This window comes from Parasteatoda tepidariorum, chromosome 5, assembly GCF_982258835.1.
Source record: "Parasteatoda tepidariorum strain Cologne lab strain chromosome 5, Ptep-v5.0, whole genome shotgun sequence".
Lineage (NCBI taxonomy): Eukaryota > Metazoa > Arthropoda > Arachnida > Araneae > Theridiidae > Parasteatoda > Parasteatoda tepidariorum.
Window position 1 is genome coordinate 72757375 of NC_141759.1, and position 22874 is coordinate 72780248.

At 30.5% G+C, this 22874-nt stretch overlaps 1 protein-coding gene across 2 annotated transcripts in view; it reads left to right on the forward strand.

Annotated features, from left to right (window-relative positions):
- The window catches only part of LOC107449242 (metal cation symporter ZIP14), a 59374-nt gene that overhangs the window by 7315 nt on the left and 29185 nt on the right, over positions 1–22874 (forward strand). Inside the window, exon 1 of one of the 2 annotated variants that reach the window (XM_071184768.2) lies at positions 2324–2531. The exons of the other annotated variant lie outside the window; for it this stretch is intronic. The gene's annotated coding sequence lies outside the window, so the exon portion shown is untranslated. Of the gene's footprint in view, positions 1–2323; positions 2532–22874 lie in introns of those variants that run through there. 2 annotated transcript variants of the gene reach the window in all.

Genomic DNA, 22874 nt, shown 5'->3' on the forward strand with positions numbered 1-22874 from the left:
TTTCCAAAGGAACTAGACTAATACAATTCCAACCTGGCGAGTAGCGACTTTCAACAAGACACTTCGTTTGATGCTTTTACTTGTTGCTAGAAATCAGGTTCGCAGAAAATGCTGTTTACTAGTTAAATTTAGTAGGAATAACACGATCTGTGACGTAGGCTATAGTATACCCAATTGTTTTTTTTTAAAAAAATCATAATAATATTTAGTTTTTGCAAGTTTTTCTATAAAGTTTCCTATTTTCAATTGACTTTTACTTTACTTTATTTAAACAAACTGGGCACCTAGGCCACGAAGCGGCCCCTATCCCATTCATCATTAAATTACATTCAGTAAGGTAAAATACATTGATTTGGCAAACATCGTGGTAGCCATAAAAAAATCAAGTCGTTTGCTTGTGAAATAATAAAACAATGAAAAAATTCAATATGACAAATGGACGTTTTTACATAACATTAGAAATATTGATTGTAGACTTAAATTAAAAATAAAGATAAAACATGATTTGATATATATTTTCAATTGATTTCAATTTGACTTCCTAATACGTAATCATTTGAACAGCTTTATAGTGATACTTCAAAGTGTTGAAATAATTGTGTTTTTAACGAAGTTATGAATCTTCAATAGTGATTGTTTATTAAAAGAGCATAATTGAAGTGAAACTTCTAATGCGACTTCCAACAAGGTTGCGTTAAACGTTTAACGCTACCAGGGCAACGAGCGGCCTGTGATCCTTGCAGGAGATTTTAATGTGAATTTCTCGGGGGACTACCATTGATGCAGTTTTTGCAAGAAATATTGAAAGAATAGAACTCAAACATTTCGTATCTTACTTTAGTTATCATAATCCCATTGCAAATGTTATAGATTTGGATATTTCTCCACTCGAAAATGATAATTAAAAGATGCGATCAATTGTGAATTGTAAGCAATGTTAATAAAGTTTGTCTTAAAGAAACAATATGATTTCACTAAAAATCAATTTCTACCCCTTCCTATTTTCATTTCCACATTACGAAGTTTCACTTCTTCCGCGCGGAGGGACTCCACGCACTATTTTTTTATTGTTTTGTTTCTGCTGCATGTCATTTATTTCAATTTAATTATTTTAATTTCATAACTTATTATTGATTAAAAATTCTAATTTTTTAAAGAGGAATTAGCTTTAAAGGTTATAATGAATTATTTAAATTTTTAAGAGTTTACATAAGAACACATTTCAAATATGTTTAGTTTACCGATCGAAGCGAGCATGGTTTGCAAAGCAAACTATATAAGGCTACACAGCAATCTTCAGGGTTTGGGGAGCGTAAGCAAGCAGGGGGTGGGGCTCACTGGTTCAATAAATAATTAATTATAAATTGCCTAAATAATGGATAATGAATTATACATAGATAATAATAAATAATAAGATAAATAATAGATCATAAAATTAAATATTTACCGACTTCAAAAATCTTAACTGATTAAAAAAAAGAAAAAAAAAGTTTTTATTTTCAGAACCCATGTGACGCATCCGCGAAACACCTTTTGGTAACCACTGCTCAAGAATATTAGAAATATTTGACATATCGAATAATTTTTATCTAAATACAATGGACACCAATATGCAATATATACCAGTATTAAGACCAGTATATGCATCTTACTTACAAAAATTATAACGCTATTTCTTAATTGCGAATTTTCTAAATAAATTTTTCTTTAAAAAAACATGATGCGTATAAATAAAAATAAATATTAATTACTGGAAAAAAAAATTGAAATTCTAATAATATTTTTCCCACCATAAACTACCTAGGGCCATTTTCATAACAAAACGTCATAACTTCTAATATTGCTGAGATTTGCTAATGATGATTGACAAAAATACACATCGCACACAAATAACAAATAAAGCATTTTTTTAAATTAATTTCATAGTAAAAATTTCGCTCTCTGAATAAATGAACAGGGTAATTGAGAGTAAATAATAATTATTGGTACACATAAAAATTCAAACTATATTTTTCCCACCGTAAAACTATGATCATTTTAATTCAGAACATCTTCATTCATGAAATATTAAACTATGCATGTCTAGACCTTTCTTATCGCATCAAGAGAAATTTCGGTGACAACCGATGTCTTCAAGTTCATGTAAAAGACTTATAGATAAACGAACAGGCATAAAATATTTTTGGACGGACATGATGATAATTTATGTGGAAAAAAAAAGAGGAACAAAGTTCAATCACGTGACATTGAAGATAAAGGCTACCCATTGGTCACGTCAATATTTTTTTTTTTCCACGTTTGCTGAACTTGACAAAAATATTACTCTTTTACTGATTTTCTCTGCCTGGGAAATAACCTATTGTAATTTATGGGAAAATCTACTATTTATGATATAAGTGTTATGTACTTCGTTTAAAGAGAAACGAAAAATGATTCCTATAAATGGATATTTCATTACCGTTTCTAAGTGATTCTTAGCTCTGTGGAAGTGAATCTATAATCTTCAAGTGACCAATGCTCATGGAATAAATGTAAGTACCATCATTTTGATACTTATTTCCTCTTAAACATTTTTTTCTCGAGAAGAAAATCTGCAAAATTATCCTATTCCTTTTTTTATTCCATTATAAAAGTTAAGAAGCAAAAACAAAATATCAAGGCTTCAACTTTTCCCAAAACCGTTAATCCACTAAAATTCACACAGAGTACGAACCACTAGTGAAGTAAAACTAAATTTTTATTATAACGTTTTTTTCATATGTTATTCTCATTTTCTTGAAAAAAAGGAAATTATTTGTAGCTACCAGTATTTTTTTGAAAAACTTTAAAATAGATATAAAATTTTTTCCAATAATTCTTTAAGTAGTAACAGAGAGGTCAACTGCTCCGGACAGGCCAAAATAATTTAAAAAAACGGTAAATAACTACAAAGTAAATTTGTCAAATAAGTTATAGCATGACTTAATTACAACAAAGTGGTGAATCATATAAGCCTACGAATTATTTAGAAATAAAGATGGATAAAAATCTACTAAATTGAATTTATTAAACCAAGAATCACAATTGATAAACTACCACTTTAAAAATATATATTTGCTGTCCGGAGCAAGTTGGCATCTCTGTAGTAACAGCCACCCAGAGAGTATAGACTAATGAACTCAAACTGTTTTTTATTTTAAATTTCTATAATATTACATGATGTATGGGATATGGGCTTTCTGCACACCCCAGGTGTCCAATTTTTGTAAATAAAGTAAAGTAAGAAAATTCCTCAGGGAATTTAAAATATCCTGTCCTGAATTTATAGACCACTTTTCTCTCATTAGTAACTTTTTTTTCTTGAAAATTGCTTCATTGCTCGATATTTTAATCTGTTATTGAGAAATGGTAGCTAAGAATAATTATTCCTCTTGACAAGAAAAGAAAATTTGATAAATTTCTTAATATTTTATATTATTCTCCGGGATGGCAAACTAATCAGGGTGTGAACAGAACTGTCAAATATTTATAAAAAGGCCACTGACCTTCTTATAAAAATGGAAATATAGATCTGGTAAGTGATATGCTTTTTAGGGTATTCTGTTCTTGGAAACCTTAATTATTAGTGCATTTTAATCTCATAAAAACAATTGCATTTTAAATCCTGTTTTAAACTACATTTCTATACATATCTGATTCAGAAACTCATATTTAAAATTAAAAATCGTTTGCATGTTTCGGTCAGATGACTTTTTTTAATCAAACAAAATGGTATTATAACGATTTTCATTCTTGGAATCATTTCTTCAAGGTCCGCTGAGGTTGAATATATTCAAAAGTTCCTTAGTAAATAACCTTCTCTTAGTGAGAAATTCTAACGTAATTTAATTTGAATATCGTATCTTATGTAATGTAAATTCATTCTCCTGACATAATATTTCGAATTTATTTACGCATTAAGGTAAAACGTAGAATTTGTTGATGCGTTTTATTTCCTTATTTCTTTTAAAGCTTCTGATTTGGAGATCGTTCAAGCTGAAATACTTACCTTTTTTTTCCTCGAGAGATGGAAATGGAAGAAAGTAACTCTAACTTCCAAAGACAAAAATAACGTGAATAGTATTTACATATGAAATCTCTTACAGCGATGGTTTTTCAAATATTAAAATGAAATTGATAATTATGTACTGTCTAATCAATAAATTGGAGAAAATAGCACTAAAGTTCAAACGTCAGGATAAAAATGAATTTCAAGGTGAAATCGTTTACAGTCAGGATGTAAGTGAAAATTAGCATTAAAAAAACTTTAACTATTTCAAATTATGCCCCATCCGACGTATGCTTTAGGGAAATCAATTAACATGCGTCGATGAAATTAAATTTCTGCTCACATTGTTGCGATTTTTATTTCATTATCACTGTAAAAAAAACTTCACAAAAAAATGCAAGCGCACGCAGCTAAAAAATAAGTTGATCTTTCTAATATGAAATCAACAAACAAGCATATTTTAGAAGCCCATTCTATAATAAAATCAAGTTTGCAAGCAGCTGAAGAAATAGATATACTATAACCAAAGTGAAATTATTTTTATTTAAACCATTTAATTTATTTATTATTCAAAAAAAGGACAAACTAATATTTAATTCAGCAAATGTGATCAAATATTGAATATAAATTTTTTTTAAAGCATTTAAAATACATTTTTTTTGGTCAAATTCGAAAGAAGTAAGACAAAATGCCGTTATCCTTGTAGAATGAAATATGTATAAGAAATTAAATTGCTTCAATAAAAAAAGGAAAATTAAGTTATTTGGTCGTTAATATTTTTATGACATGCTAGTTTTTTCATAAATAGATTACTTATTTAATAGTTTTATGTTTAATTATTCCAGTTAATAAATAAAATAATTAATGAACCAATCGATAAATAAATGGAAGAAAAAAATAATTCACTGCTAAGACGAAGACATTATTTTTCACTTTTTCATGAACCGAATTACAACTAATTTGGTGACAAATCTTGTCGAATACTAAACAGAAATAGAATATTCCTCTCATTAAAATAAGCATATTTTTTGACACATTCGTTGTGTTCAAATGATGTAATAATAATTTTAAAAAAATTTCTGCAATAAGAGTATAAAACTGCAAAAAAATTACAATTTTAAGTTAATTAGTTTTTCAATAAATCCAATTTTTGTACATACTGAATAGCCAGACAAAATTTGCCGAATAATGAAAATCTTTGGGAGGTCACAGCGACCTTAAGTGACCTACCTCCCATCCTGGCACTCCTGTTTAGTTACGATAATTTATTTAAAATTTTATAATTTCTCAAAATAAAATTTTGTTAAATTTTTATTTATTTTTTTAAATTTAATTTAATTTTATATTTATTAAAAAAATTTTAATTAATTGATGATTATAATTATTTTTATAAATATTGTGTATAAAATATTTAATTAATTAAAATTTTATAAAATAAATCTATAAATTATTAAAGCTTTTAAATAAAAAATTTGTAACTTATTGTGTTTAATTTATAACAATTCTCCGAAAATAGTTTCTGCAGCAACCACTTTAAGAAATTTACCAAATCGAAACAACCTTGATTACCGGATAAGTCCGTTCAAAGCGCTTTTAGTCTGTCCGGTCTAATAAATGTCCGGTTGAAGCGCTTTTGTACTACATTATATGACCTGACTATGTACGTAATGCTGCATCGGTTAATCAATTGTGAAACTACTGATCAAAGTCAAAGAGCAGAAAACAGGAGATTCATGTCTATGAGGAGATAAGTTGTTGCATCTATTTTTATCGCACAAGTCTTTCATCATTTGTTTTTATCAGATAGAATATTAAAAAGGAAAGTAAACAAAAAGAGAACTATATTATCTTGTTAATATCATTCTTTTTTATTGTGCCATTGACTTTGTAAGAGAAAAGCAAAGGAAAACATTGCTGTATTATCTGTTTCATTTTAAAAGCTTCCTATGCCATTGACTTAGAAATCATTCTAATCTGATCTGATGAGCTATCTATAATATTTAGACAAAAAAAAGAATGTTTATCTTGCTTTAATTAATAGATAAAAGAAAATTTAAACACATTATATTGGTTCTGCTGTTTGTTATAAGCTAGAATACAACAGTGTGTTTAAATGAAAAGCGTCTTAACTGTTAACATAAATCAAGATAGTTTTTTCTATTTTATTTTATTATTTTTTTTGAATTGATGATAAAAGTGCTTTATGATTTGTTTACTAACAAAATAGAAACTTCCGAGTATATAATTTTTTCTTAAAAAGAATATTCCTGATTTATCGTGTAGAGTTACTACTTTTCCGGAAAAGATAAAATATTAATTAAAATATTTCCTTCTGGATTCTTTTTCTTCTTCTTTCTAGTAAGTTAACTATCTGCATATTTATTTTCTGCAATATAATGCAATTATTTGCTTGTTCCTGGTTTTGTTCATCCAGCATCGCCTAGAGAAACTCTGAAGATGACAGAAGATTGATAATCCTTTAATCTTTGTCTCTTATTTTTTATTTACTTATTTATTTATTGAAGAACTAAAAGAACGCAACACACGTTTCTAATTATTTATTGGAATCTTGGGCATTAATTCAATTTTGAGAATAAGAATAAGTCACATCAGCTCATCTTCGTACCCTGGAATCTTGTTTTTTTCACACGAATGCTGATTCCCGTGGAAGCGATATTTGTTTTTTACCAATTCTTCATAGCGCGTGGATATGCATTTTACCCTGATTTGCCCTCTCAGCTATTGTGGTTTTTCCTGTTCTGTTTTCCATCTTTTTTTTTCTTCTCTCGGCTACTGTGGTTTTTCTAATCTTGTTCCTCACCTTAATTTTTTCCATTCTACGTTTCATATCTAAAATAAATTTTGTTTTTTTTTCTTCTCATTTAAGCCTAGCAAGTCTTAAAAATGGGCGTATATTTTTGAGCACTTGAAACATGATGACTGTTATTGCCACTTTGTATATTTCTGAATTTTTTAATCACTTCTAATTCAGTAATATTAATTTCGAAACTTTAGATTTACCGCAAAATTCTACCAGCGAAGGAATACGCTCAAATTTATACAAAGATGCCTTTATATTAAAAAAAGTGGTAGGACATTTACCCTTAATTATGTAGGATATTACTCAATTTACTCAGATGATGCACCACTTAGTTTTGTCGGATGCACAGGCTCTTTTGCGCTGTACTTGCAGTGTCTTTTAAAGTTAGAACATAATCATTGAGCTTAAGATTAAATACCCTACTACTTTCTTTTATAAAAGAACCATTACCATTTCTGGAAAGGGAAGAGTGTACTATCGCTGACAGGACTTTCCAGTAGTTCTAATATAAAGGATATTTACATTTTTATTCTTGCTCTTTCTTTTTCTAAAAATTAAGTAAACAAATATGAAGTATATCTGCCAGATACTACGTATTTTGCAAAGTATTTTAAAAGATAGGTAGACAACTAAAAATTAAAGCATTCGGGATTTTTGTCAACAATTTACAAGCTTTACCACGAAAATAAAATGGTAGAAATCACATAAATCTCGGTGCGCTGCAGCGAAGCGGCATTAACCGATTCACCTGTAGTAATAAATCGATGATGAGGAGTAGTGAGGAGGAATGGAGATGGGAGAAGAGGGGGTGCTCAGCAGAAAAAAATCGAGAGGGGGTTCGTGTGACATGGACAATCAAGAAATGTTGAGTGGCATGGTGTATAATTAAATGACAATATAATCATAAACAATATAAAATAAATAATCATGACGATTATGATGATCGATATTACTAAGGAAGGTCTGGGTTAAATATAATATAATACGAAAATAAAATTTAAAAAAAAGCGTTTTATATGAATTTTTGAATAACTTACAAGTAGTGGTGTACTAAATAAGTTTTTATCAATTTATTATTAACAAAACAATTATACATTATAACATCGACTTAACCCTTTATTTCTAGTAAAGGTAAATTAAAGTATTTTTGGAATTGAAATTGTTTTAAGAACAGTAATTGACATTAAAAAAAAAAAAACTCATTTAGTTTATAAAAATGCCATTTTTTTGGTGGTAAATATATTTAACATGACCTATTAGGAACTTACTGATTTTTATTTATTTATAAAATAAATTCCTTAAATGCTACAAACTTCGAAAGGAATTTTATAACTTTTATACGTTTTTTAAAAGTTACAAATGGTTACCAATTTTATTCAAACTCACTTCAAGAAAACCTAAATTTTATGTGGTAAAACGTGGTGGTGAGTATACTTACCTCGGCCTTCAAAAGGGCTAAATACCACTAGTACATATTTACCCGAAGAGTGAAGAAAGCAGAAAATAAATTTGGCGCTAAAAATACTCACAATATTTATTAAACAAAGTTTATTTAAATAGATTATATATATTTTTTAATATTTAAAGTGGTATTAAATTTACAATTGTTTTTGTTTAATAAGTTAATGATTTTAACGATCACTTTAAAAAATATATGAGACCTGTGAGTCTTGTTAAATTATTTAATGCTGTCAAAATCAAACAAATGAATATTAGTTTTATTGTTATTTCGCTACCGCTTTAGACATTGCGAAGTGCAAGAACTTCTACGTTGGTATTTGTGTCTTCTTCTCCGATCCAAAATTGCGTGTTTAGTGATCTGACAGAAATAAAACGAGAAGTTTCAGAAGTAATGTTATGTAGTCATTTAATCTTTGCCTGTCTATGATGTGTCAAATGAAGCGATGTTAAAAGGCAATTATTCATTCGCTTTTCCTCTACTTCCTACGATATTACGCAGAGAGGATAATTATCTACGTCACTCTTCCCTGCGAAATTCTAGATTTTTGAAGAATAAATTTCTCAGGTCAAATTACAAACTGTACTAAATTCTTTTTATTTTTAATATGACATAGCCGTCGAATTTTCCGATTTAACCTGAAGATATTTACTAGCGGTAGTAAAACGCATATAATAATATTTATTATTTTCTAATTTAATCAATGTGATTGGAAAAGATTTTGACTAACATGAAATAGCTGAAAAATTTTAAATCATGTACAAAAAAGTCTAGATAGAAATGTTTTAATACATTAAGTGTTCTAAATATATTTTTTTTTTTAAAAAAAAGGAAATTCAAAACATCTATTGCTCTTTAACTATCATTTTAAATATTAAAAAAAAATGTTTCGATAAAATTGAATTCTTCTTTAATGAAAAAGCAAAAATTTATAACAAAATATAACTATATTCGAGATACCCTGGATGACTTATGATTGAACTGATGGATTTTCATAGATTTAAAGGCAAATTTCGTTGTTTAAGAGCCTGATGAAGTATGATAATTAGTTAGAACTGACGATTTTTTAATTTAAGACTTTTAAACGTGTTGAACAAAGCTGAACATTTTCCCCATGTTTGAGGGAAGATTTTTTTTTTAAATATTTAAATTAGTTACAGTAAAAATTAATTATATGATATTTTATTTAATAAATTTAATTTGAAATGATATTTTTATCTTAATTTAATTAATTTAAATATATCTATGTAAACAATCCGACTATTATTAGACACGGTAAAAATTGCCTACTTACAGTTAGCAATGTAACGGAATACTTGCTAGTGACGTAGTGTGGGATCTCGATCCTGATTGGTTGTTGAAACGTAGTGCTTGCTTACGTTAGCAATTGTTCTTTCCATTCTATTTCAAGTAGAACAAGCCCATCAAGTGTCACATTCTATATTCTTTCAAGACTGGTACATAAACAAACTAACTATTCAACGGAGTTGCCAGATACACAAAATGAAAATAATCACGGTTACATTAAAATACATACAAAATAATAAATCTAAGTTAAGAAAAAGACTTAGCCAAGAAAAAATTATAATTTAACAATTCGATGAGTGATACGGCGTTGTATTTAATTAATTTCGCATTAATTAACATTCTTACTTATGGGGAATAACTTAGTTCGACTTTAGCACGCCATCTTGTTTAAAGTAAACAGTGTTAAATAATTTATAAATAAAAAAAGTGAAAGTTTTTATTTTGTCAATTGGGTATAATATAAAAAAAACACAACTACTTCCACTTAGTAGGAATAACGACGCAATGCTAAATTCTATGCCACTATCCACATAAATGCCACTATCCACATAAATCAATTATTAATCAAAAATCGAATATCAATTACTTTTCTTTATAATGCAAAAAATCTGGCGAGCAGCTAGTTAAACGATCAAACACTTCGTTTGTTTATTTGTGGCTTGAAGTTAGGCTCGCAGAAAATGCCGTTCATGGGTTAAATTTAGTAGGAATAACACAACCTGTGACGTAGGCTATAGTATACCCAATTAAAAAAATATGGAATAAAATGATTTTACAACAACCCGCAGATAAAATGAGTAGCTATTTTGGCAAAAATATAATAATTTTCTTCAAATACTAGTAATCACTTTTCATTTCAAATGCATTATCCTGAATTTTAAGGACGTAACTGCAATACGTATTCAACTTTTTCCACATCACTCATGCAAAAGCTCAAAAGTTATCAAAATAAAATTCTCCGAAAAATAACACGACCAAGATGGTTTTTCCGTATTAAGAATCTTGCGATCTCAGCACTGATTATTTAGATCATCCTATCGCAATGAGTGATTGCAAATTTTTAGAAAAAGCCATAAATTGTGATGCCTCAAGATTTAATGAAATTTTTACTTTTGAAAACTTGAAAAAAAAGTCATAAATCTCTAACCAATGGCTGTTCATTATATCTAGAATACAAAATATTTAATTCAAATTTTTACTACAATTTGCATTTCAGTCTCTAAAATGTACAACCTTTACATAAAAATTTACAATATGGATGAGAAAAAGGCGGTAAACATCAGGCGCCTTATTAGCGACGACGATAATGATATAGCACATATAGCACAGGGTTTTCCAACTTACATGACGCCGGGGGCCGCAATCAAAAACACCAGTCAAATGGCTGCCGCAACTTTATCAAAATTTTAAGCAAGATTCTTTTATGTTTGAAGGAACATTAAATATTACTGTCAGATTTTTACCAAGTTGTACAAAACAAACGTATTGAATTACAAATTAAAATAAGAAGTAGATTTTTACTTGAGAAATGAATTTTTGTTGCACCGTTGGTGTGTTAAATTTCCCAGAAACGAAGAAATCAATTTTTCTTTAAACGAAAAAAAGTACTTTCAACCCATATAGATTTCTTACGAAAATTGTCAGTAAAAAAAAAAAAAGACAACTAATATATTTTAGTTTGAGGGCCAAAAAAAAAGAAAGGCTTCGCGGACTCTACATATTGTTCGATAACAATAATTTGTAAAGTTAGGTTAAGTTTGGAATCTTGATTTTAAAATATGCTGTTAATGGCAATTTGTTTATGCTTAATCATTAGGAAACAACAACCTTAAACGCTAATTATTCTAACAAAATAATAATTTAGGTTGATAAAAATATTAGAAATTTTACAATTGTTTATAGATATTTAAATTTAAAAGAATATAATTATATTCAAAAAAGTAATATTATAACTTAAAAAAATAATAAGTACTTACCTGCCAACTTTTACGCATTTGGCGTAAAATTTTATTTTTATATTTAAAGTGGTGGCAAATATATACTATTTTTTCTTTTGTAAACTTAATTTTTTAAATGATTTTGATCACCACTATTTTTAAAACAATTTAGCATATATATTAACATGTGTTGCTGCTACGACTGTCAGCTTCAGCTATTTGAAATACAACATATTTTTTTTGTTTAAAACTGAAATTTTAATTCCAATTTAATACCACTGGGAAAAATCATAATGAAAGGAATTAAAAGTTGGCAGATATGTAAATCTTTAGAATAACTACATTAAAAACTACTGTATGAAATTAGGAGAATTTTGACTATTAATTATCTATACTTTTCATTTAAGATTTTCTTTTCTTTGACTTATTCATTTTTTAATTTTTTCGTCTGCCTTTTTTTTTTTTTTTTTTTTTTTTTTTTGAAGTAGCTGGGAGGTTTCAATTTAGATGGCGAATTCTTATTAAAGTTCTGAAATGCAAAATAAGCGTATTGCTGTTTTATTCACTGCGGGATATCGTCCCTCTAATTCACTTATAAATTCTTTGATGACACTTTTTGATTTTCTGTCCCATGCACACTTTGAAAAATGTTCTCAAATTCCTGACACACTTCCATCCATGCTGCTGACGGAACAATTAGTCCTCCCTTAGATAAGCGAGCACTTGATAGAGTTATAGCAGTTTTAAAATCATTCTAATCGGCAATCTGCAAACGATTTCTCATATCATCTTCATAATCTTGTTTTAAGAAATGCTTACTGCATATCCGTTCATATTTAATATTAACTGGGTCATTTCGTTAGCAATGTTGAAGCCATTCTTTACATAGTTGTTCATTTACTTTAGGAAGCACGGGTAAAATTATAATTTTTCCGTTTGTGTTTCTATCTGAATTTTTGTAAGCTACAATCGCACAAACTGGCATTTCATAAATAATTTTAAATTTTTGTAATTCACTTCCCAAAACTGAGGAAAATCATTATAGGAAACAAAGAATGTCTTGGAATATGTTACAGAAAGGAATGCTCCAATATTAGTTAAAGCTAGTTAGACCGAGCGCTTCGTTCTTGAAGTAAAAACTCAAGCTTTGCGCCACCGTGACGTCACAGGCGAAAATCGGAGGTTTGGAGCTGCGAGAGTTTCTTCAAGGGAGTAAACTAGCCCTCCCTGTAAATGAACAGCGGGCAAGAAAATCAGAAGCTACAGCAGACTTCAATTTACATACCTGCAGCGATGCCAACTTGCTCCGGACAGCAAATATATATTTTAAAGTGGTAGTTTATCAATTGTGATTCCTGGTTTAATAAATTCTATTTGGTAGATTTTTATCCACCACTATTTCTAAATAATTCGTAGGCTTATATAATTCACCACTTTACAATAGTAATATCCCCGCCCCCAATGATCACACCTAGACCAATCAGATCAACCCAAATCTTAAAAATCTAAATCTTAAAAGCTTTTTTTTTTTTTTAATTATTATTTCGTTCTCTCCCTGTATCTTGTACCCAACTCATGATTTTAGTATTTCATGATTTCATTTCATATGGAAAGGTAAAAGGCCCCTTCGGGGCCTAAACGCCTTGATAAAGCAAAGACGACGACCACTTTACAGTAGTAATGTCATGCTATAGCTTTTATAAAGCAAGCAAAAATAGTCAAATGTTTGTAAAATTTAGTTTGCAGTTAAATTACTGTTTTTTTTAAAAATTATTTTGGCGTGTCCGGAGGCGTATTGACAAAACATACCGTAGATAATAAACTTGGCGATTGCAGGTGGAATTGGCGATGGATTACGCGTGAATGTGGTGGGAGAACGAAAATTACATTAACCTAAACAGTGTAATTCGATATTCTCTTTTTCTCCTCCTCGACTAGCCATGATGAATAAAAATAACTCATTAATTCCTTTTAGTAGAGAAATAAAAAAGAAAATAACGCCTTTTTATTGATAGGATCACTTTACAAATAGTCTGTATTTATATTTTATTAAAAGCAATAATTTATATTTTATAAAATGATCTACTTTTTGGACATAATAGATTTAATTTTAAATTTTTTTTTCAAGAAATTGTGTTTGCGAATAAATAGAAATTATTTATTAATGAACCAATCACAAAAAATAACGTAACATTTTAATACCATGCTTTATTTTTATTTGAACGCTATTTTGAAGAATTATTGATAACGCTAATTATTAATAACGCTATTGTAAGAAAACATAACCTGTTTTGTTTTAGTGATATAGTGAGCTATAGTGATATTTAGTGATATTTTGGTGACACTGTTAAATCAATCTTGATAAAAGAATAATGTAAACTTTTTCATGAAAATTTTTTTTTAGAAATTAACAAAGACATATTATTTACAAGAAAAAAAAATTTAGAGTATTTAAAACTGTTATCACGTTTTAAAGTAAAAATTTCTTGCAAATGAAAAAATAGATATTTTTAAAATTTTAAGGTAATCGGATGTATGCTAGTGAAAAAAGAAATATGTGAAATAATTTCAAGCAGGAAAAAATATACAAATGAAGGGATGTACGCTGTTTCTTCAATGACATATGTCGCGTTTGTTTTATTACTAGAAGCATTTATTGTAAAAAAAATATTTATTAAATTACTTTTTTTTCAATGGGATGAGAATGTATATTAATGTGTATATTAAGTTTATATCTTTTATGTATATTAAGGAACGTGAAAAATTGATTCAATTCCTTAATATTCATAAAAGTCCGTAAATACTTCATTTATTACGGAGGTCATAGATACCATTATACTGTTTCAATATTAGAATAATAAATTCAATTGCTAGATAATGCACATTTTCAAAAATATATTTTATCATTTACAAATATTGCGTGTAGGTTTATACGTAACATACATGCGTATCAATTAAATTTTTTGAGTAATTAAAAACATAACATAAATAAAAAATAACATAACTAAAAAAGATAACATGATTAAATAATATAATTAATATAATAGTAATATAATTAATATAATATAATTAATATAATAGTAATATAATTAATATAATATAATTAATATAATATAATTAATATAATATAATTAATATAATATAATTAATATAATATAATTAATATAATTAAAAAACTAACATAATTAAAATATATATATATAGTGAAAGATAATTAAAATTTTCTAATGCGGTGTAGCACTACTTTGATTTTTTCTCACATTTTCAGCGAGATTTCTTTTTCTTTTTTTCTTTGAGTGCTGCTCACGAACTGGTGGACGCTCAGAGGGTATCCTCTAGCTACCCCTAGTAACTCTGACTCTTCTACGGCTTATTGACGAAGGTTGAACTTTAATTTTACCTCTGGAGGTTTTAGAAATGTAAGCACCAGCTGTACTTTGAAAAGAGTCCCCTGTACTCCGAGTTTTCACCACATCGATCCTTTTCCTTATTCTATTTAAAAGTAATCTGGACGTGCCAAATTTCTGATGGCATCTTCGATGAGCATAAAATATTAAAATAATTCTCTAAGAATTTCCAACATTAAATACCTTTAGAATTTGCAGTAAATTATTAAAATCAGACAAACGAGTAAATAACCTTAATGTTGTTTGTTTCAAATTTCTCATTATCCGTAAATTAGAAAAAATTGCCAAAGATATGAAAAAAAAGAGATCATTCTCATTTTGAAATATTTATTATAAGAAATTTTAAATTTGCTGTACAAAGAAATATTACTCATAATATTTGCTCTCATATAAACAGTATCGTTACAAAATGTCTTATTAAAAAAAGGAGTCGAAAATAATATGAATTTCTTATTAAAGATCACTATACCTTTAGTTTAAATAATTCGATAAAAAAAAAAACTTTTTCCAGAAACAAATTCACAGGCTCAGGCTCAGGACACTGAAAAACTACTGTATTTATCTGCCATCAACAAGCTAAATGATGGTTAATACTATTTGATTAGTAATGCATAATCAACTGTTTTAGATCCGCGTATTCTCGTAACTTAAACAATTTAAAATAATAAAAGTTCGTTTCGTTCTATTTTATATACATATATATATATGGAAGAGCAGATTTGCATCATTTCACCATCATTTTTGGTGATGATATTTGAGAATTTGTTTGGAAGATCCGCTTCAGCATTAGAAAGAAACGTCGCATCCATATATAACTTGTTGAATGTTACGTGTTACCGAAAACAAAACAAAAACAGAAGCACACAGCTGTTCGGCGATTTGCGAGGAGCTCCTTCAACGCCAATAGAAATTTTCGCCAACCCTTTTATAATCTGCGGTATGTTTTGTCAATACGCTGTCCGGAGCAGTTCGCATCTCTGCACTTGCCAACTTTTAATGCTTTCGTGGAAGATATTCCCCAGTACATACCTGCCAACTCTTCCGGATTTTCCGGAAGATTTTATTTTCATATTTAAAGTGGTAGCAATACTCAGCTTATTCCAATCAACTTTTTGAATTATAATGATAATTATAAATGAGTTTGACCACCACTACATATAAATAATTACAATAAATATATGAAAGCATAATAATCCTTGCTCAAGCGAATTTCAACGGGAACCCAATAAAAATATATTTTTGAGTCAGATTGTTTTTCGTTTATTGTTTTACAACCACTCTCAAAATCCATTTTCGGAAAGAGTGAAAGTTGGCAGGTATGGTAGTGGAATGGAATTTAATGTTTAATTTTTTTTAAAAATAGTAGTGATCAAAAAGATTATAAATTAAGATTATAGATGCAAGGGATATACAGAGATGCCAACTTGCTCCGGACAGCAAATACATATTTTAAAGTGGTAGTTTATCAATTGTGATTCTTGGTTTAATAAATTCAATTTAGTAGATTTTTATTAACCACTATTTCTAAATAATTCGTAGGCTTATATCATTCTCCACTTTATAATACTTAAGTCTAGCATTTTCGCCAACACTATGGAGACCCAATTCAGCAACAATACTGAAAATACCTGCCCCATAAACGATAAAATAGTAAAGGACCACTACAATAATATTATAAATCAAGACAACCATATTGAGAACAACATCGAACAGACATCAGAAAACGAGGTCACCTGCATCATTAAAACCCTCGCAAATAAGAAAGCTCCTGGGCACGATAATATTACGAACATCATGATAAAAAATCTCCCTCGAAATAAAGTATTCCAAATTGTTAATATTTATAATGCCTCCATTAAAAACCTATATTTTCCCGAGGAATGGAAGAAATCAGACATCATTCTATTCGCCAAGCCCGGTAAAACAGCCTCTAATCCTGAAAACTACAGGCCTATTAGTCTACTCCCTATGTTATCAAAAATCTTTGAAAAAATTATTCAACGAAGACTCAATGATTATATTCACCTACTCCCAAACCAACAATATGGCTTTAGGAAGCACCTATCAACTACCAAGCAGCTTGTAAACATCCTCGAATACATCAGTAATGCTAAATTTAAACACGAAACCGCCCTTATGCTTATGCTCGACGTGGCCAAGGCCTTCGACCGAGTATGGCATAAGGGACTTATCGTAAAACTACATAAAATGAATATTTCATTAGACCTTATTACTTTAATAAACTCTTTCCTTACTGATAGAAAGTTCAGAATTAAAATCGATAGCTCGTTCTCAGCTTATAAAAACATTCAAGCCGGTGTGCCCCAAGGTAGTATCTTCGGGCCACTACTATACATCTTATACACAGCTGACTTCCCTATTAATAACGAAAATCCAAACGAATTCACAGCCCTATATGCCGACGATACAGCAATTATCACGAAATTTATGAGCCATTTACAAGCCTTCAAATACATGCAAAACAAGATCTACAATATCGAAAAATGGTGCTCACAATGGAAGATAAAACTACACCCGGATAAGTGCCAAATAATTATTTTCAATAGTAAAAAGAAAGGTAGAACTATTCCTGATATAGTCCTATACAAGCAGATCATTAAACCCACAAAGAGTGCAAAATATCTAGGAGTCACCATCACCTCTAATTTAAGTTGGAAACAACACATAAATAAAATTATTGAAAAAGCGAATGGCGCCTATTTGGCCCTCAACTCCATATTAAACTCGAAGTCATCTTTAAATGCAAGCGCACTGTCTACCTAATGGCAATTAGGCCAATTCTAACTTATGCCTGCCCCGCCATTAACACTCTAAGTGATCACTTAAAAAATAAACTCTCTATGGCAGAAGGGAAGATTATAAGAAGACTCGTCGGCTCCCCTAAATGCATTAGCAGTAATAGTATAAAAAGGGATCTTAAAATTGATGACATCAACGTCTATATAAAAAATTTAAACCAAAATTTCTACGATGAAGCAAAAACCTGTACCACCAGCAATTTTAACTCACTCCTAGATATTGAATTAATTGACGACAACACTAAATTTAGCCCAATCACTGCCTTTTTCCTTAGGGATATGACGTAGCCCTAACACACGAAATACACTCTCGATTTTTGGTGCTAAGCACCACCTCTTCCCCCCATCTCCATTCCACCTCACTACTCCTCATCATCGAATTACTACTACAGATGAATCGGTTAATGCCGCTTCGCGGCAGCGCACCGAGATTTATATGATTTCTACCAATACTTAAGTCACGGAAAAAATGGTTTAAGCAGTGAGAAAATTGCAGTCAATTGCAAGCTTACTACTTGTGGTAAATATTCAAGTGAATATTTATTTATTTTATTATTATTATTATTTTACACTGAAAGTATACAGTGAATTAAGCCATGGAGGTCCAAGATCCAAATAGCAATGAATATCCTATTACAACAACTACTCCTCAGCCAGGAGATATGGCACAACAACTCTCTATCATGAATTTTCGGTTATGTGCTCTAGTTGAGCAAGTCGCAAAATTAAACGAACAAATAGAGGATCTTCGCACCAAGAACTCTCAATTGGAAGCTGAGAAAAGACATCTGGAAAAAGCTCTTGATAAAGCACAAGAACCAGTGATTTCCCCAACTCTTCCGATTACACATAAAAAACGCAAGATATCAACTAAAAAGAAAACGAAAAGCAAGCAAAATACAACTGCGGCAACTAAAAATGACGCCACCAGCAACAATGAAGACAAACAAATATTAAACGATAATAAACTAAGCGATTCATTGGAAACCGATGAAGAAAACGCTATGGAACTTGAAAAAGTTATTGATACGCTTCCATCAGCAGAAAGCGGCGAAGAAGAATTCAACAAAAACAAGAAACCTCGATTTGAATCTGATGACAAAAAACAAAGAGAAGATGAAAGTGACTTTTTTCAAACTCCCAAGTTTAAAAAGCAACGCATTCCACCAATCCTCATCAAAGACCCTAATTTCAACTGGAAACAAATCAAAGAACTGCTTCAAAATAACAACTGTTCAGACTTTACGGGCAAAGTGTTTGGTGATCAAATCAACTTAAAAGTAGCAGATGACGATGCTCATAGAAAAATCACAAAAATCCTAGATGACAACAAGGTCGAATATCATACATTTCTTCTTCAACAGGACAAACCACTCAAAGTCGTGCTCAAAAGCATACCTGCCGAATACGATGCAAATGAAATTGAAAACGAACTCATCAAAGTGGGATTTGTCCCAACTTAAGTTACCCAAATGACAAAATTCACTGAAAAAGGCAGAATTACCTTGCCCTTATTTATAGTGACATTACCAAAGAATAATCACAACAAGGAGATTTACGACCTCACGAGACTTATGAATTTAATAATCACAGTAGACAACTACAAAGGGCGCGGTGGTGTGACACAGTGCCATAGATGTCAGAATTTTAACCACGTTCAACACTTATGCAGACATGCTCCTAAGTGCTTAAAGTGCGGTGAAGGGCACTTAACATATACCTGCCAAAAATCCAAAGATACTCCGGCCAAGTGTGCCAATTGTGGTGGTCCCCACCCTTCAAATTATAAACAATGCTCTAAATATCCTCAAGTTGAATCCAGACACAGTTACAGCTCCAATAACCAAAATAATGAAGTCTACCGAAATAGAACTGCTCCAACTGCAACATATGCCTCAACCCTTAAAGAAGCTAAGCTTCGGGATCTTCAAAATGCCCAGCAAGAAGACAGAAGTCTGGTTCAAGAAGCACACACAATCCTGAACGAACTTAAAAACTTTATGGAAATTTTAAAAAACAATGAAGGATTCAACCTAATTCGCCAACTAAAAGCAACAGCGGAAGCCGTAAAATCAACCAAATCCTCAACAACTAATGAATAAAGCCACTTCTCGTAAAGCACCACTTCACATTATAAACTGGAATGCAAACGGAATTTTTAACAAAATACACGAACTTAAAGACTTTATTTCTGAGTATGACCCAGATATTATGATTATCACAGAGACTTATCTTAACAAACAGCATCACATAAAAGTTGCCAACTATACGACCTACAGGTGTGACAGGAATTTCAGAGGCGGGGGAGTTGCCCTCCTGGCGAAGAATAGCCTAATGACAACCGAATTTAACAAATCAAACCAAGCTGGATATGAACAAATCTCAATTTTTCTTAACTACGATAACAAAAACATCAAGATCACTGGAATTTACAATGCTCCAGGTAATACTCTCTCAGACGATGACATCAGACAACTTTTCCCAACAAACATGGAGACAATTGTAGCTGGAGATTTTAACTCGAAACACACAACATGGGGATGCAACAGAACCAACCGCAACGGACTACAGCTCAAGAATCTCGCGAATAAGCACGCACTCACTGTTATCGCGCCATTATGTCCCACATATCTACCAAACATGAGAAATCAAAGACCAGACATTCTTGATTTCGCTATTTCCAATTTGAATACACCCATAGCAGCTGACGTTATAAATGCATTATCTTCTGATCACCTTCCAGTCTACATCTCGATTGGGATATCCTTAACACAGGCGAGTAAGCAGATCACTAGAACCGACTGGAATCTTTTTCAAAATATTCTCACATTAAATAAACCAAACCTTGCAGCTCTAAAGAGTACCGAAGAAATTGATGCACAAATTACAATTCTTCAGAATGATATAATAACGGACTATAATAAATCAACTGTATCAAAAAAACTCGCTTGAAATCACCTTAAACTTCCATCCGAAATCAAGTTTTTAATCAAACAAAGAAACTGGTGCCGAAAAAATACCAAAAAACTTCTGATCCAGACTACAGAGAAGAGATGATTAATCTTAACAAGCAAATACACAGAAATGCCGTTATTACAGAAGAAGACAATGGGTTGACAAAATTGAATCGCTCAGTACGGAGGATAATTCTGTCTGGAGAATGATAAAATCACTTCAAGCCACACCTCAAGTGGATAAACCTTTACATAAAGATACCGGGTATGTCTTCACAGCTCAAGATAAAGCTGAAACTTTTGCTGACTCTCTAGAAAAACAATTTTCTCCAAACCCGGATTTCAATCTGAACAATCACAACATGGTTATCGAAGATGTTAAGCAATTCAACGTAATGCATTCATCTCCAGAGATAATTGAACCGACCAACACGGAAGAAGTTATAAACCACATCAAAAAACTAAAAATAAAAACAGCTCCTGGTTGTGATAATATCAAAAACAAGATGATCAAGCTACTACCAAAACAGTATATAAAACTAATAGTTCATATCTACAATGCTTGCTTTACCTTAAACTACTTCCCTGATGCCTGGAAGAACGCAAACGTCATACTTTTCCTTAAACCCAGCAAAGTTCCCACTTTACCTGAAAGTTACAGACCCATCAGTCTTTTGTGCAACTTAGGAAAGCTCATGGAAAAAATTATCTACACAAGGATCAAGCCTCACCTTACTTCACTACCAGATGAGCAGTATGGCTTTCGGAAGCATCTTGACACAACCAAACAGCTCCTCAGAATTGTCGACTATATTGGACGTGGACTCCATAACAAACAGAGTTCAGCACTACTGATGCTAGATATTGCAAAGGCTTTCGACCGAGTTTGGCATCAGGATCTCATCTTCAAGCTTATACAACTGAAATTCCCAACTGGTATCATTAAAATAATACAGGCCTACTTACATAATAGAACCTTTCAAGTTAATTTTAAAAATATGAAATCAACAAACAGAAAAATAACAGCAGGAGTACCTCAAGGAAGCATCCTTGGACCCATACTATTCATATTATTTACCTACGACTTTCCCATCGACCGACAAGACTTTAACAGCATCACAGCACTTTTCGCAGATGATACAGGAATTGTCGTGAAGTCCAAAAATCCCAACATTGCCTTACAAAAACTCCAAGAAAAGATCACCAAAATAGAAACCTGGTGCCTAGACTGGAAGTTTAAAGTAAACGGCCAAAAATCGAAACTACTAATCATTCAACATAAAAGAAAAACGATCCTCCCCAAAAATCAAGCTGTACTCTTTAACGAAACGATACCCATAGTCAAAACAACAAAATATCTTGGTCTGGTCATAAACAGCAAATTTAATTGGAAAGATCACGTCAAAACAGTCATCAACAAAGCACAAACAGCCTGCCACAGATTACAAATCCTTCTTCAGAACCCCAAAATGGAACTCAGACTTAAACGTTTACTTTACATCTCGATGATCCGTCCCATCCTGACTTATGCATCTCCAGCTTGGTGCAACATCTCTACATCACTCCTTAAAAAACTCAAAATATGCCAGAACAAAATCCTCAGGAAAATAACAAAAGCAAGATGGTTTATCCGCAATAAAAACATACATAGCGACCTCAACATAGATTTTTTAGATCATCACATTTAAGCACGTAGGTATAGTTTTTTCATGGGGGTGTTTTGTGATTGAGGAATTTATTAATTAGATGTAATTTAATTAAACCAGTTACATACATACAAGTAAACTCATTTTGGTTTTGATAAAATAACCTAATACAGAAATTTTCACTGTAAGCTTCATTTAAAACTAAAAATCGCAACCAGTGATCTAAATGAGATCAAAATAAAGGCAAGACATAAACGTCGTTGATCGCTTCCCTTCTATTGGGAGATAAGCGAAATTCAAATAAAAAGAACATTAAAACAAAATCACCGTTATTGTCAAAAATTCACGTATAAAATATCAATAAAAATTCATCTGTTCAGCGCAAATTATAATGCGTTTAAGCAGCCAAAATATATAAAAAATGAATTCTTTACGAAGTAGAATATATGGGTAATTTTCAGAAAATACGACCCATAGGGATTTTTTTTAATCTTTT